Source organism: Populus euphratica, unplaced genomic scaffold (genome assembly GCF_000495115.2).
Source record: "Populus euphratica unplaced genomic scaffold, PopEup_1.0 scaffold202.1, whole genome shotgun sequence".
In the NCBI taxonomy this organism is placed as follows: Eukaryota; Viridiplantae; Streptophyta; class Magnoliopsida; order Malpighiales; family Salicaceae; genus Populus; species Populus euphratica.
The window spans coordinates 215,707-230,061 of NW_011499975.1; the positions used below are offsets into that span (position 1 = coordinate 215,707).

General features: G+C 26.6%; 1 long non-coding RNA gene across 1 annotated transcript; it reads left to right on the plus strand.

The window, feature by feature from the left end:
- Positions 1–841: 841 nt before the first annotated feature.
- LOC105139478 (uncharacterized) lies at positions 842–2,287 on the plus strand. Its single transcript, XR_844989.1, has 2 exons — positions 842–1,008; positions 1,999–2,287. It is a non-coding gene; the product is annotated as an uncharacterized LOC105139478 (long non-coding RNA).
- The last annotated feature ends 12,068 nt before the right edge of the window (positions 2,288–14,355 follow it).

A 14,355-nucleotide genomic window follows, 5' to 3' on the forward strand; every position in this document is an offset into this window, starting at 1 on the left:
AGCATACCTTTTAATTTCAGCTAATTAATACAACCGATGTTAATAATTAATCGAAGAATAATTGATTCTTGTTTTTCTAAATTTGAGTGAAAGGTGAAGCACAATACAAAATTTTAAAATTACAAGTTTTTTCTTCATGCATTTAAAGAAAATTTCTTCTATATTTAAAGAAAAAAAAAAAGAATTATTGGCCAGCGACTATAAAAATAGCAGTTGGCCAACAATTATTATTTTGACCATGTAGAAATGACTCTTAGGTAAACAAATAGATAAAATGGCTATTTATTTAGGTACTTCGTTGGAATGTAAAAAGTGAGAATAAAAGCTAAAGTACATTTGTCTTCTCATTTAACTCGTAGATTGGAGTTGCTCTCATTCTTTAAATAAAGAGCCAAACAAAATGCTAAAATGCCTTTAATTTTTAACTAATGTTATTCCTATATATCTCTCAAAAGAGTCAAAACTAACAATGTAGGGCAACAAAAAAATAAGTCAATTAAATCTAGTCATGTGGAAAAAAATAACATTAAAATCATTTAAAAAATAAAACACTTACTTATTCCATTCTAATAAAAGTGGCTTTTCAAATGGTTTTTTTTTCTTGGAATATACACAGTAAAAAAAGCTATATTTATATTATTCAAAATACTATTTTATTAATTTATTTTTTCATAATAATATCTTCCATAGCTTTTATAAAAGAAAAAAAAACATTTTAGTATTTTATTTGACTTTCCCCTTTAAATATGAAAAACAAACTAAAAAAATTAAAATATTAATTTTTTATTTTTAACTATCCATTTAGCTTCTCTATTACAGATGCTCTAAGAGCGGGGTTTTCTGGCCACATATGCTAGCATTTACAATTTTTATTCTGAAGCTCCATGTCTTCTTGGTTTTAATGCTTCATCCTAAATTGTTTTGCTTTTGCTACAACTGCAGATAACCGGACTTGCACTCTCATTGCTTGACCCCGATTACATTTGTATCCAAGGGGCTGATTATGAGGTGATTGCTTTTGAAGCTACGAGAGCTAATCTCCTTGTGTTTTACTGCTTTTCTTGTTCAGCATTCTTTTTGTTCCAGATCGACTAGCGCTATATTAAGTTTCCATTTCAGTTGCCTTAAAAAATTTCTGCTTCCCCCTGTTGTCTTTTGGCCATCCCCACTTGTTCAATTGGGGCCATTTTTCACTCTCTTTGAAAGACGACAAAACAAAATACAACTGAAACTATAATTGCTTTTGCTTTGTTGCCATATGGAAAGAAAGATATTTATAAACTGCCAAATATATGTTCTTGTAGCGCATAGAGAAGGAAATTGTGTTAGAATAAGGAGAAAATGTACAAAGAGGACGGGGAATCTCCTGAACACAGAAACACGCAGCAAGTTACGATGCTGAAACACCAAAACTCTCCCTGCTTTCTGAATATGTTCTAGATAAACGCCTTGTTTGATCATCTGTAAACTGCTAGAATGTGAAACGGTAAATGTTTAATTTTCCTTGCTTATGACCAAACTTCTTTAAGTAGAGAAATCTAAAGGCTTTCTCAGAAACCTTTCAGGTATAGAAAATGGTAGATAGAAAGCTTTGAAGTATAGACCCAGAAAATGAGACTGGATCCATGAGGCTGCCAAATGCCCACATGAAGAAAATAGGAGTGTGGTAACTCTTTAACTTGTACCAAAAACTCACAGCCCATTTTGTAGTTCCATCAAAGCAGTGTGATATAACAAGTTTCTGGAAAGTCTTGCTTCTCTAATGTTATTATTTGGCACTTCTCAAGTTATTGAAATGGTGTGGCCTGAGCAGATGGCAACTTTCATAAACTTTATTGTCTTCTGCCTCAAGCCAAGTAATTCCAGCCTTGCCGTTGTGAGCTGGGCTTGCATTGAACTAAGCTGCCTTTCTAGTTAGCTAACACAACAACATTGATGCTGTTTTATTATGGGATGAGCGAGCCATCTCACTCTTTTACTTGCCAATCCTTGTTGCAGTGCTCCAACAAGGATGTAATGGGCGGTTGGTGTGCTTCTGGTAGCATCTTCTTGGCTGAAAAAAAGAGTGAAATAAACATGATAGCAGACCCTGAAAAAGGGAGTGAATAAGCATGGTGGTAGATCCTTGAAAATGGATATCCTCAGAGGTTGTTCAGATATGTTCTCATCTTTCGGATTGGACGCTGCTGCTTAGGCATCAGGATTTTTAAGCAGCAATCCTTATTAGCAGTTATGTCAAGCAGTCGTTGATCCTCCAGTCAAGGCACCAATTGACTTCTTCGAGAAGTTACAAATATATGATCAGCTCCTATCACCAAAGGTTAAACGATTTAATTCAATTCAATTGGACCGAATAAAATAATTAAATTGCTAAGTTTGGTTTTGTTTGGTTCTATATTTTATGATTATGATTGTTAAAATCAAATAATTTGAATTTGAATTGATTATTATTTAATTGAGTTATTTTTTACAGATTTTGATTTAATAATGAGTTTTGTTAGTTGGATTTTTTTATTTAGTTTGAATTGATTTTTTTTCATTCTTTAAATCTTCAACGAACTGAATTAAATTAAAAAACATTGAACAAAATTATTGAAGTAGTCAAGCTTGTAATAATATATGGTGTTGAAATATATTATAATTAAATAAAAATATATCTCAAACATATTACAAGAATAAGGATGATCGGGTAAATATATCTATGGACTACCAGGACTGATGTCCTTATTAATATTCAAGAGGAAATTTGATCATGTTAGGTCAGAATAACAATTAATAAGAATTATAATTTTTTATCTAATAATTAGATAATATTTAAATTTTTATAGGAATTCTTAGATATTGTTTTTTTATTGTAGTCCTTGTGTTGTATATAACCATTAAATTTTTAGATTTTAAAAATTTTGTGCCTGCTTTTGACTAAATTTTGTAAATTTTCCTTTTTTAAAATTTTTTTTTATATAATTTTATATTTATATTTTTGTTTTTTAGTTGAGATAGAGATAAATTTATTGTAACCTGCGAGATTAATGGCTTTATTGTCTCTTAAAAATTGAAGCAAATGAGAAGAAGGCGAAAACCAAATTCCTGAGATAGAGATGGAACGGAGGCTGCAAGTCAATTATCGTTGCCGCCTCATGCCTTCTCCTCAAGATAGCAAATCCATAACTAATAAATATTCAACGTATTTTTTGTATCTGAATTCTAAGCCTCTCTTTTTTCCCATGTGTTTTCTTGTCAAAGCATCAATCTATCCATGGCGTTGAACATTTCTGACAGTGCACAGTGTGATAGAGCCTTCCGGCTAGGTATGGTGGACCACTGGACCTCTTTTATCTTCTCGTGGGCTGCAATCCTTGTGGGTTTTTTAAGGATCAATCTTGTTTTTTAAAAATACTGAAAATTTATTTTTTAAATTTATTTATTTATTTATTAATTAATAAAATAATATTTTTTAATCAATAAAAAATATTTTCTAGTCAATAAAAAATATTTTTTAATAAAAAAAATTTACCTTAATTTTCAGAAAAGTATTTTTATTTACTATGATTGTTTTTTAAAAAGTAATTTCCGGAAAATCACTTTCCAAACTTTCTTATGTTTGTTTGCTGTTAGAAAAGTTGGTCAACAAAAAACATTTTTCAGTTAAAAAAAAATTTAGTTTGGTTTTTAGAAAAGTGTTTTTCTGAAAAATTTGGATAAAAAACACTTTCTAAAAGTTATAAAAATTTTAGAAATATCATTATTTATTAATTATATCAAATTTGATCTTTAAACTTTTAATTTATTTATATATTTTGTTTTGAATATTTATTTTTCAATTTCATCTCTTAAAATTTAATTTTTATATTAATTTTTATCCTTATTTTTATAATTGCTATTTGCTTTTTCCTTATTATTTTTTTATTAAAAATTTTTATCTATCAAATTTGATTCTTATTTTTTTTATTATTACTTATTTTATTTGAAATAATTTACGAAATGTTGATTATTATTATTTTAATTTTTTTATCTTTTATTTTTTTAATTTTTCAGATTTGATCTCTATTATTTTGATTATTATTTATTTTATTTAAAATGATTTATGAAATTATATTTTTTTTCAATTTCATTCTCATTCAACTATTTAATTTGTAAAATTTGTTCCTTATTATTTTAATACACTTAAAAAAATAAATTATTAATAAATTATTTTTTAATTTATTTTTTATAGCATAACTAAATATTAAAAATTATTTTTTAAAAAAATTAACTCTAATGTATGTAGACTGCCGAGTTATCGTTTAAGATGGTCAATTAATTGTTGTTTTTTAAAATAATTTTTAATTAAAAATATATTAAAATAAAATAAAAAATATTTTTAAAACATAAATACAGACATCCACAACATCTATCCTCAATAATTAATAACCCGTGTAAACTAGGGCTTGGCCTAGCGGTGGAAGGGGCTTGTCTCCTTCCACTGCACCTGGATTCAAGCCCTAGCGTGTATGTCTGTCATCCCTGCGGTACCTTACATGTCTAGTGGGTTGGCAGGATATTCAATGAGCTGTGGAGATTAATTGTAGTGCGTGCAAGCTGACCCGGACACCGCACGTAAATAAAAAAAATTAATAACCCGTCTCGTATGTGCGCCTCTTATTTTATGTCGAGACGATACCGACCTTCCGAATCATTGATGGGACATTTAAATCTAACGTGTCGGGATATTTCTAGTTTTACAATCTTGGGGACAAAGAAAGAGTCACATCGGTATTAAATTGTTTTTCCAGGTGGTATTTAAATAAATTAATTTTTTAAATCTTTTTAACGCAATAATCTGAGAATAATATTTAAAAAATAATATTTTAATATATTTATAAATAAAAAAACTTTAAGAAACAACGGCGGCTACAGGAGATAAAATCTGGCTCCTCGAGTTTCATACTGTGATCATTACCAACATGTGCTAGAAGAGACTGATATCAGCAATTTATTTGGGATGTCAATAATAAATGTTGGTCCTTGTATCTTACGCTAAGGACATATCCCTGATCTTGTTGAATAAATTTATCAAGAGACGTGCAGAGAGAGGCTACTCTGTTCTTTTCACTACACGTCATCCGCATGATGATGGGAGCGAAAGACACGTATGGGCCCTTTTATTTTATGGACCTCAACTTGATGGCCCCAACAATAAAATATAAGGGGGTCACAGCTTCGGCTGCCATCAGACGACAGGTCCGATGCTGACGGTTTATTTGTTGCCACGCACACACATAGGCGTTTTTCATGTATGTAATTTTATTTGGTGTTTATCTTATGCACTTGTGAATTACTCAAGCGTCAATAAAGTACTGAAGATTTATTTAATTAATGTGATTTAAATAAATTATATGTTTGTCATAAGTTAATTTAAAAAAATTCTTAGTTTTTTAACCAAAAAATCTTAGTGTTTTTTAATTTAATTCTTAATTTATGATATTTAATCAGAAATTATTAATAATAAAAATTAATTTTTCAATATTTTAACTTGAAAAATCACTATAAAAAAGGTGAATTTAGAGTTTCTAACATGTTTTTTTTATATATATTTTTACACATTTTTTCTCATTTTATTTTTTATATTAGACTTTGTTTAGTTAATCTTGTAGAAAATAATAATAATAATAATAATAATAATAATAACAACAACAACAATACAAATTACTTGGGAAAGAAGCTTTTAGCATCTTTAAGATTTAAGTTATAATTTTTTTTTAATATTTTATATTATCGCATATAATTTTAATTTTAATTCTATATGTTTTAATATATATTCTTTAAATTTGTTAGGTTTTTTCCTCTTTTTTTTTTAATTTTAGAAGTTTGTTATATAACTTTATTTTAAAAGTTATAATTTATGTTATAATTTTTTTTTTCATATTTTGACAATTATGTAGTTGATTATTGTTCTCATATACCTTATTGTTCATGTGCATAAAAGATCAGTGTGGTGAATAGATATGGTCCAAAAAACTTTGCATTGAAAGATTAAGTTTTAAATTAGATTATTTGTAACCGCTTCAATCTTTTCTGGAAATTTATTTAATAAAAATATTATTTATACAATATTAATGTTGTATATGGTAGAATTTGCATATGAAATAGTGATAATTAAATATGTCACAATAAAAAAAATAGAGCTCATCTTCTTAACTAAAGAAAGGGTATATATGTTGATATTATCTCGGATAGTTTAAATATTTTAATTTATTAAGTTGCTTCATTATAGTTTTTTTATTACTTGTTTTTGTGGAGCCAAAATATTTATTTATAAATATTATTAACTTTTTTTTGTATAGATTGTATCATATCTTTTAGTTCTACTTAAGATTTGGTTGTATCAACCACTCTTGCTTCAACAAGTACTATTTCAGTAGTGATAATTCCATCATTACTTTCTTTGATGCATATTGAGAAATCTAAAAAGTTTAATGAATTAAACTTTAAAAGATAGTAGCAAAATATATTATTTTATCTAACCACCTTGTATTTGACAAAGTTCTTGATTGAAAAAAAATACTAAAATCATCAGAAAATAAATTTGACTCTATCATCATGGTAGTTGTAGATACATGAAATCATACTAACTTCACACATAAGAACTACATCTTAAATGAGTTAGATAATACACTTTATGATGTGTATAGTTCAATCAAGAATACAAAAACAAAATATAAGAATGTTTAGACAAAAAGTACAAAGTTGAAGATATCAATATGAAGAAATTCATATTTATTAAATTTTTAGATTTCAATGTGGTTAATTCAAGAATCATAATGAGCCTAGTTCAAGATTTTAAACTCATCTTGTATGATTCTAAGTGAGTCATTCTAAGTAACTATAATTATTGAAAAATTATCACCATTTAGAAAGACTTTAAAAACTATATTAATCATAAGCACAATAAGATACGAATTGAAAATCTCATTTTAAAGTTGAGGATAAAAAAGAATAATAAATTATCCAAAACAAGAGCCAGCTTTTCTAGTGCCCCGAAAGCAAATTTTATGGAACAAATGGTAAAGTCTCACAATAAAAATCAAAAGTAAATGCTTATTATGAAAGGGAAAGGAATTGCTAAAAAGTTCAATAACAACCTTTATCTATAACAAGATTATGTATTTGGCTAAATATGGCAGAAATAAAGATCAATTTGAAAACCCTAAGAAAAATATTTCCCAAGCTAATGTCATCGAGGTTAATCACCTCAGATGAGTTTGGTATTGAGGTTGTTGTTGTGGTTATAGTTTTTTAAAAAAACTATTTTATAAAAAGTACTTTTACGTGTATAGTTCAATCAAGAATACAAAAGAAAAAAAATTACAAGAATGTTTAGACAAAAAGTACAAAGTTGAAGATATCAATATGAAGAAATTCATATTTATTAAATTTTTAGATTTTAATGTGGTTGATTCAAGAATCATAATGAGCCCGATTCAAGATTTTAAACTCATCTTGTATGATACATACTAAAAGTATGATTCTAAGTGAGTCATTCTAAGTAACTATAATTATTGAAAAATTATCACCATTTAGAAAGACTTTAAAAACTATATTAATCATAAGCACAATAAGATACGAATTGAAAATCTCATTTTAAAGTTGAGGATAAAAAAGAATAATAAATTATCCAAAACAAGAGCCAGCTTTTCTAGTGCCCCGAAAGCAAATTTTATGGAACAAATGGTAAAGTCTCACAATAAAAATCAAAAGTAAATGCTTATTATGAAAGGGAAAGGAATTGCTAAAAAGTTCAATAACAACCTTTATCTATAACAAGATTATGTATTTGGCTAAATATGGCAGAAATAAAGATCAATTTGAAAACCCTAAGAAAAATATTTCTCAAGCTAATGTCATCGAGGTTAATCACCTTAGATGAGTTTGGTATTGAGGTTGCTGTTGTGGTTATAGTTTTTTAAAAAAATCATTTTATAAAAAGTATTTTTTACTTGAGGTTGGTTTGAAAAAATATATGTTTGGTTAAAATTATTGTTGAAATTAAGGTTAAACAAAAAGCAATTTAATGTGTTTGGTAATTGCATTCCCAAAATGTTGAAATTTTTTATTTTCAGGAAAAAAATTAATTTTAAATCTTCTTTTTGTAGATTTCTATTGAATACCTAACTAATAGAATCTACACTTTAATCCCTTAAGGAAAAATTGGAAGAATAATGGGGAGACAGAAATGCAAAAGCAGAATTATATTTGCTATCTATTAGAGAATAAAATGGTTTGCTCATTTTCCTAAGACGCACCAACTCAACAAGAATTATCGGGTGGCATGTAAGACCCCTCTCCCTTAAAGAAGTCTTTAGCTCAGACCCACCTAGTCAATGGAGGAAAAAAGCTAACAATGATCAAACCAAAATGTTTCTTGTAAAATTAAAATAAAATATCAGAGCTCTCCCATAAAAACCAAAAACTATACTCATGAATTTTGCCAAATGTAAACAAGAAAATCTGTGTTACTAGACATTCAATAGATAAAATACACAACAATGAAATGGAAAAATGAATCTAGTGAATTTTCATATTTCAACCATGGTATGAGTTCTTATTGATTCATAACTGTGTTCTATTTTTCCTATGCTATAGTCCATTTTTTAAAAAAGAATAAATATGAAAATTTTGCTCTGTAGAAGTATTAAATTAATCTCTTTTACTACCTCAGTTAAAGGAGCAAACTTTTTCCCCATTTCCCAATACAAGCTCCAAAACCATCTTCCTTCTTCAGAGAAGACACATAATTATTTTTTATAGTAGAGGAGAGAACTTTTTGCCTCGATTGTGGTCTTAAATTTTTATGTGTGACGGATGAGGGATCTGCTAGGTGAGAAGAATCGAGTGCAATTCAATTTTTGACAATAAAAGAGAGAACGTTTGAATCGATGTGGCTGGGAGAGTGATATTTATTATCCAACTGCTTTTTTTCTCTGAGCCTGTTAGTGGATGATGGAAATGAGGCTGCTGCTTGTTAGCAGCTGCATTTTTTTAATTTTTTGTAGACCATAGGTTCAGCCACAAGTGATGGTGGGTCCCACCAAATTCAACCCATGTTTGAAACATAACCAAACACATTTTAATTATGACTTGCCTTCACCATAGGTGCATTTGCATTACTAAATGGTATCTAATTAAATTTAAAAAATAAACATGTCTTTTGTTGTTTATAAAGTCAACTTGATCAACACTCCTAAGTAATCATGAGTTGATATAGGTGCTAAAAGACATATATGTGTCGATAAAAGGATGTTTTCCACTTACAAAGAAGTGGATGGAGAAAATTCATATGTGACGAACTAATTAACCTCTAAAATACTAGGTGTTGAAAAGATCATACTAAAAAGATCATCTAAAAAGCTTCTTACCCCCAATACCCCCAATAATATATTGCATGTTACTAACATTAAAAATAACGTAATGTTTGACTTATTGTTAAGCAAAAATAATTTTAAAATGGTTTTAAGATTGATAAATTTATACTCATTGCGAGTGGTATATTTGTAGGAAAATAGTGTCTCTTTGATGAGATGATCTCTTTAAAATGAATGTAATGACTATTATAATCATTGATGAGAATAACAATAAAATTACCTTTTATTTTTTTATTTTTTGGAGTTTTGTGATATGTGGCATAACAGGTTAGATAATGTAAAATATAATTTATACAAAGTTTAATAAACCACGAGTTATTATTAATAATGATTTTGGAGAGAAATCATAAATGTGAAATATGTGTAGAATCAAAATTTATAATTTTTTTTTCAAACAATTAAATAAAGTAATGAATCCCTAGACTTAATTGTAATAACTCAAACTTTAAAATGCATTTATTTTCATTTAAGAGCTTTTATGAATAAAAATAATAATAAAGGGAGAGGATTCATCAGTGGTTAGTGAAAATATATTAAATTGAAAACTAACATAAAGTTATTTTGTATACTAAAGGTTAATTATATTGGTTTTATTCATATAGTTTGATAAATAATAGTATTTATAAAGATGCAGATGTTTACTATGATTTTTATGATTCTATATGTATTACAAGTATTAATCTCTAAATCTCTAAAGGATCTCAATTTTTTTTATAAAGAGTTATCGAGCTACCTAGCCTTTCAAGTTGAAAGAGTTTTTATATTTATCCAAAAAATATTTAGGAAAGATTCGTATGCATATGTATGTAATATAGGAAGTATTGTAACCTTATTAAGGTGAAATTATAAATTTTGTGTCATAAACGCACCTTAATTATCTCTCGTAAATACTATTTTAATATGTTTTTTCCTTACTTATATAACATGCGCATCAGTTTTCTTAAACATGCTTATAATATAAATTTATAAGATTAAGCTTAATAACATCAATTTAACAAATAATTTCATAAGATTTCACCTAAATTTCTAAATTTCCCAACTTTCATATATATAATCAGCTACTCAGAATACTTGAAACCCAACATAATGTAGTTGAAAACCATGATATCAATTAGTACACCATTTTGAAAAACAACTAGATATTTTAAAAAACAGTAGAAAATTATCCAAAATAGTCGGACCATTTTAACTACTGTCCAATTTTAGAAAAAATTTATGATATGAGCCTGAAAAGGTTTATAAAATCATATTTTTGTTAATTGAAAATTTAATTTACTTTATAATTTTAAAGAGTTGAAATTTTTATAATTTTAACAAAACTTGGACAGATCTTCCCTTGTATAGAAACTATACTCAAAATTTTGTTCCGTTTTAAAAAACTTGCAAAAACACATAATAACCCCCAATCAACAAAGTTTAGCAAAACTCAACAAATTCTCACATTTTATAATCACAACTAACCCTAAAAATACAAAACAAAAATATATATATATATGTAAAATAAATAAAAAATAATTCAATAGTATAATTTTCAAGTAACCCCTAAAAATATATAAATATAACTCATCTATCTATATATATTTATATTGTCTAATAGATGATTTGGGCTCAACAATAGCATAACTAGATCTAGCTCTTGTATTTACTTAAGTGGCCTTGTTCTTTATCATAATATCATCAATAATTAACCTCTCTTAAAAAATATTAAGTCTAGTGCAACAAACATTTAACTACTGGGATCAGAGTTTTGAAACCCGGCTCGGCTTGACAGGTTGACCCGGGACCTAGCCGACCCAGGTTGGAACGGGGCCGAGTTGAAGAAAAAATAGGGGAAGGAAAAACCTGGTGTGACCCGGCGACCTAGTTGACCCGGTCAAGAACCGACTGCAAACTCGTTGACTTTTTTTATTTTTTTTGTTAAAACGACGTCATTTTTATTTTTTTTAAAAAATAAAATTTGACCCGGCCGATCCGGTCAAAACCTAAAACCCGTGCCTTGGACCGGGTCGGGTCTTAAAACTATGATTGGGATGCATCTACATGAACTTCACTTTCTTTGTCAGTATTACGAAGATAAAATGCAACCTCCTGACCCTTCTATAACATGTGTAATATGTCATTATTTAATTGTATTAACCAATTTATTTTATTATCAAATGTTTATTCAATCTCGAACTTCATATTAAAGATATGTTTATAATTAAGTACTAAATCATTAAAATTAACAAAATTAAACCTAAAAACAAGTTCAAATTTAGAAACACAAGGTATAATTTTATCATCAACACCATTATTATCATTCATCATAACATTCGGTCCAATGAATTATCAATTTTTTTTAAAAAAAATTATATTTTAAAAAATAATCATATTATTTTTTTAATTTTTTATATTTACTATGACAATTTTAAAAAATATCCAAAATAATTAGTAACAAGAGGATGAGTCATTAGAGTACTATACTCCACAACGTAGGCATGCGGCCTGTGATGAATACAATTTGTAGAACGGCACAGAAATCGGAGGAAAAAACTATTTGTACACATTTTAGCATGCATTATTAGTTGTGGTTCAAAAGAAATGTATTTATTGGCTTATCACTACGATGAATAAATATTCTACAAGACAAATGCAGCCTTATGTGTGCGTTCATACAGGGAGAGGACTTTAATCTACCAGTCAAATTTCTCCGCTGGTTAAAAACTTTTTTGTACGGTGAAGATGTATTCAGAACTTTATTGACAATAACAGTTCACCTACTCAAATAATTAGAAACCTCCAAAAGAAAGGCAAATCAAAATTTATTTTTCTTTCACATAAGCAAAATTAAAATAATTCTACAGCTGCACTGGATTTATGATGAGTTTGTTTTTGCAATTTGGAAGTGTTTTTATAAAAAATTATTTTTTTAGTATTTTTAAATTATTTTAATATATTCCTATTAAAAATAATTTTAAAAATATTATTTTGATATATTTTAAATAAAAAATAATTTGAAAAATAAACATTACCACAATACTAAATAGAACCATAAAAATATACAATTTAAGTTTTGAAACCCGTGCAAAATCAAAATGCCTGCACATAAAAAAAAAATGTCATCAAGGCAGGTAAAAATATGAACTATTTAAATTTTTATTTTTCATTGTTCTTGTTCTAAGAAATAAAATGAAGAATTTTTTTTGTTTCTTTCTTGTTGTGTAATGGATGAACTTTCCAATTCAATCATACCGATCAAGTTGATAAGCTAAAATTAATCAGTTGAGAAAGACTCGTATATTTCCCTTGACGTGCAAAATTAGAAGAGTTACTAAAAAAAACGGAATAGAGAATTAAGTCGTATTAATTAACTCGTTCTCTATCTCGGAAAATCACACTGCGATGCTCACCTTGTCATCGTTCATGTTCATCCAGTTCAATGCCTGTAGAAAGCAGCAATCCACACCTGAAGCAGGCTGGTCTTGTTGTTAAGGAAAGGGAGATTCTCTTGCCCCGTGTAATTTAGACTCCGTAGGGTGGAAAGTAAATTCTTCTAGAAAATAGATTTCTAAAAAATAAAATATTTTTTAATTTAAAAAATAATTTTTAATATTTGACTATACCATTAAAAATAAATTGAAAAATAAATAATTAATATTTATTTATTTTTTCAAGTTCATAAAAAGAAGATTAAATCTAACAAATAAAAAAATTGAAGTGTTATAGAATTAAATAAAAATCTTATTTTATAAATTATTTCAAATAAAAAAATAATCAAAAGAATTATAATCAAATTTAAAAGATAAAAAAGTTAAAAAAAAATTAAAAAAAATAGGTTAGTCAAGATTAGTCCAGGTCGATTCGATTTATCATTGTTTTAATATTTTAAAAAGAAAAACAATGTTGTCTGATAAGAATAAGTAAAAAAATTTAAAAACTAATTAAATGGAGAAAACTGGAAAAAAAAATGAAAAAATAGAATTGTGAAAAAACCAAAACTGATTAAAATTTTGAAAAAATTAACCAATTTGATTTGATTTTAATTTTATAAGTCTGAAATTAAAAAAAATCAAACAAAAAAGAAACTGACAAAATATATCTTTTCTCTCCATCCTAGTTGTAAAGAAAAAAAATTCTTTGAACATAGGTAAATAAAAATAAAAAATAAATTATAATATTAAAATAGTATTTGAAATTATAATAATAATAATTTTTAAAATATATTTTTTTTATTTTTTTAAATTTATTTTCACATCAACGTATCCCAAATAAACCAAATATTTAAAAATATAAAAACAAACACTACATCTAATATCCTTAAAAAACACCCATTATATCTTTTTTTTTCATTATTTTACATTTAAAATAATAGAATGTATTTTTATATATGTATTTTATTTAAGAGTATTTTTATAGTTGTTTTTTTAAAAAAATTTATGCCGAAATACATCAAAATAATTTTTTTATTTTTTAAAAATTATTTTAATATTAACATATTAAAATAATTTAAAAATATAAAAAATATATTAATTTAAAATAAATAAAAAAATATTTTTTTAAAATATTTTTAAAACATAAAAATAACAAATAAAATAATTTTGTACTAGGTACGACACCAGAAACGTTGAATACAAGTACAAATCAAATGTAGGTACGAAACAAGGGATTCTCGTTCTGGAGGAGCTAATCTTGCATTAATTCAATACCTTACCATCTAGTTTCTTTAATTATTATAATAATAATAATTTTTTAAAATATTTTTTACAATTTTTTTAACATTAATACATAAAAAACCCAAAAAATTAATTTCAAATAAAATTTTATTTTTAAAATTTTATCAAACACGATTTCTACTCCGAAAACAAACCAGTACTGTGTGATCTTTTCTCCTACTATCAGCACACAACGCCTCCACTACTGTATATATATTAATTCTTTCTTTTCAATGGAAGTCTCCCTTTTCCAACCATCTTTC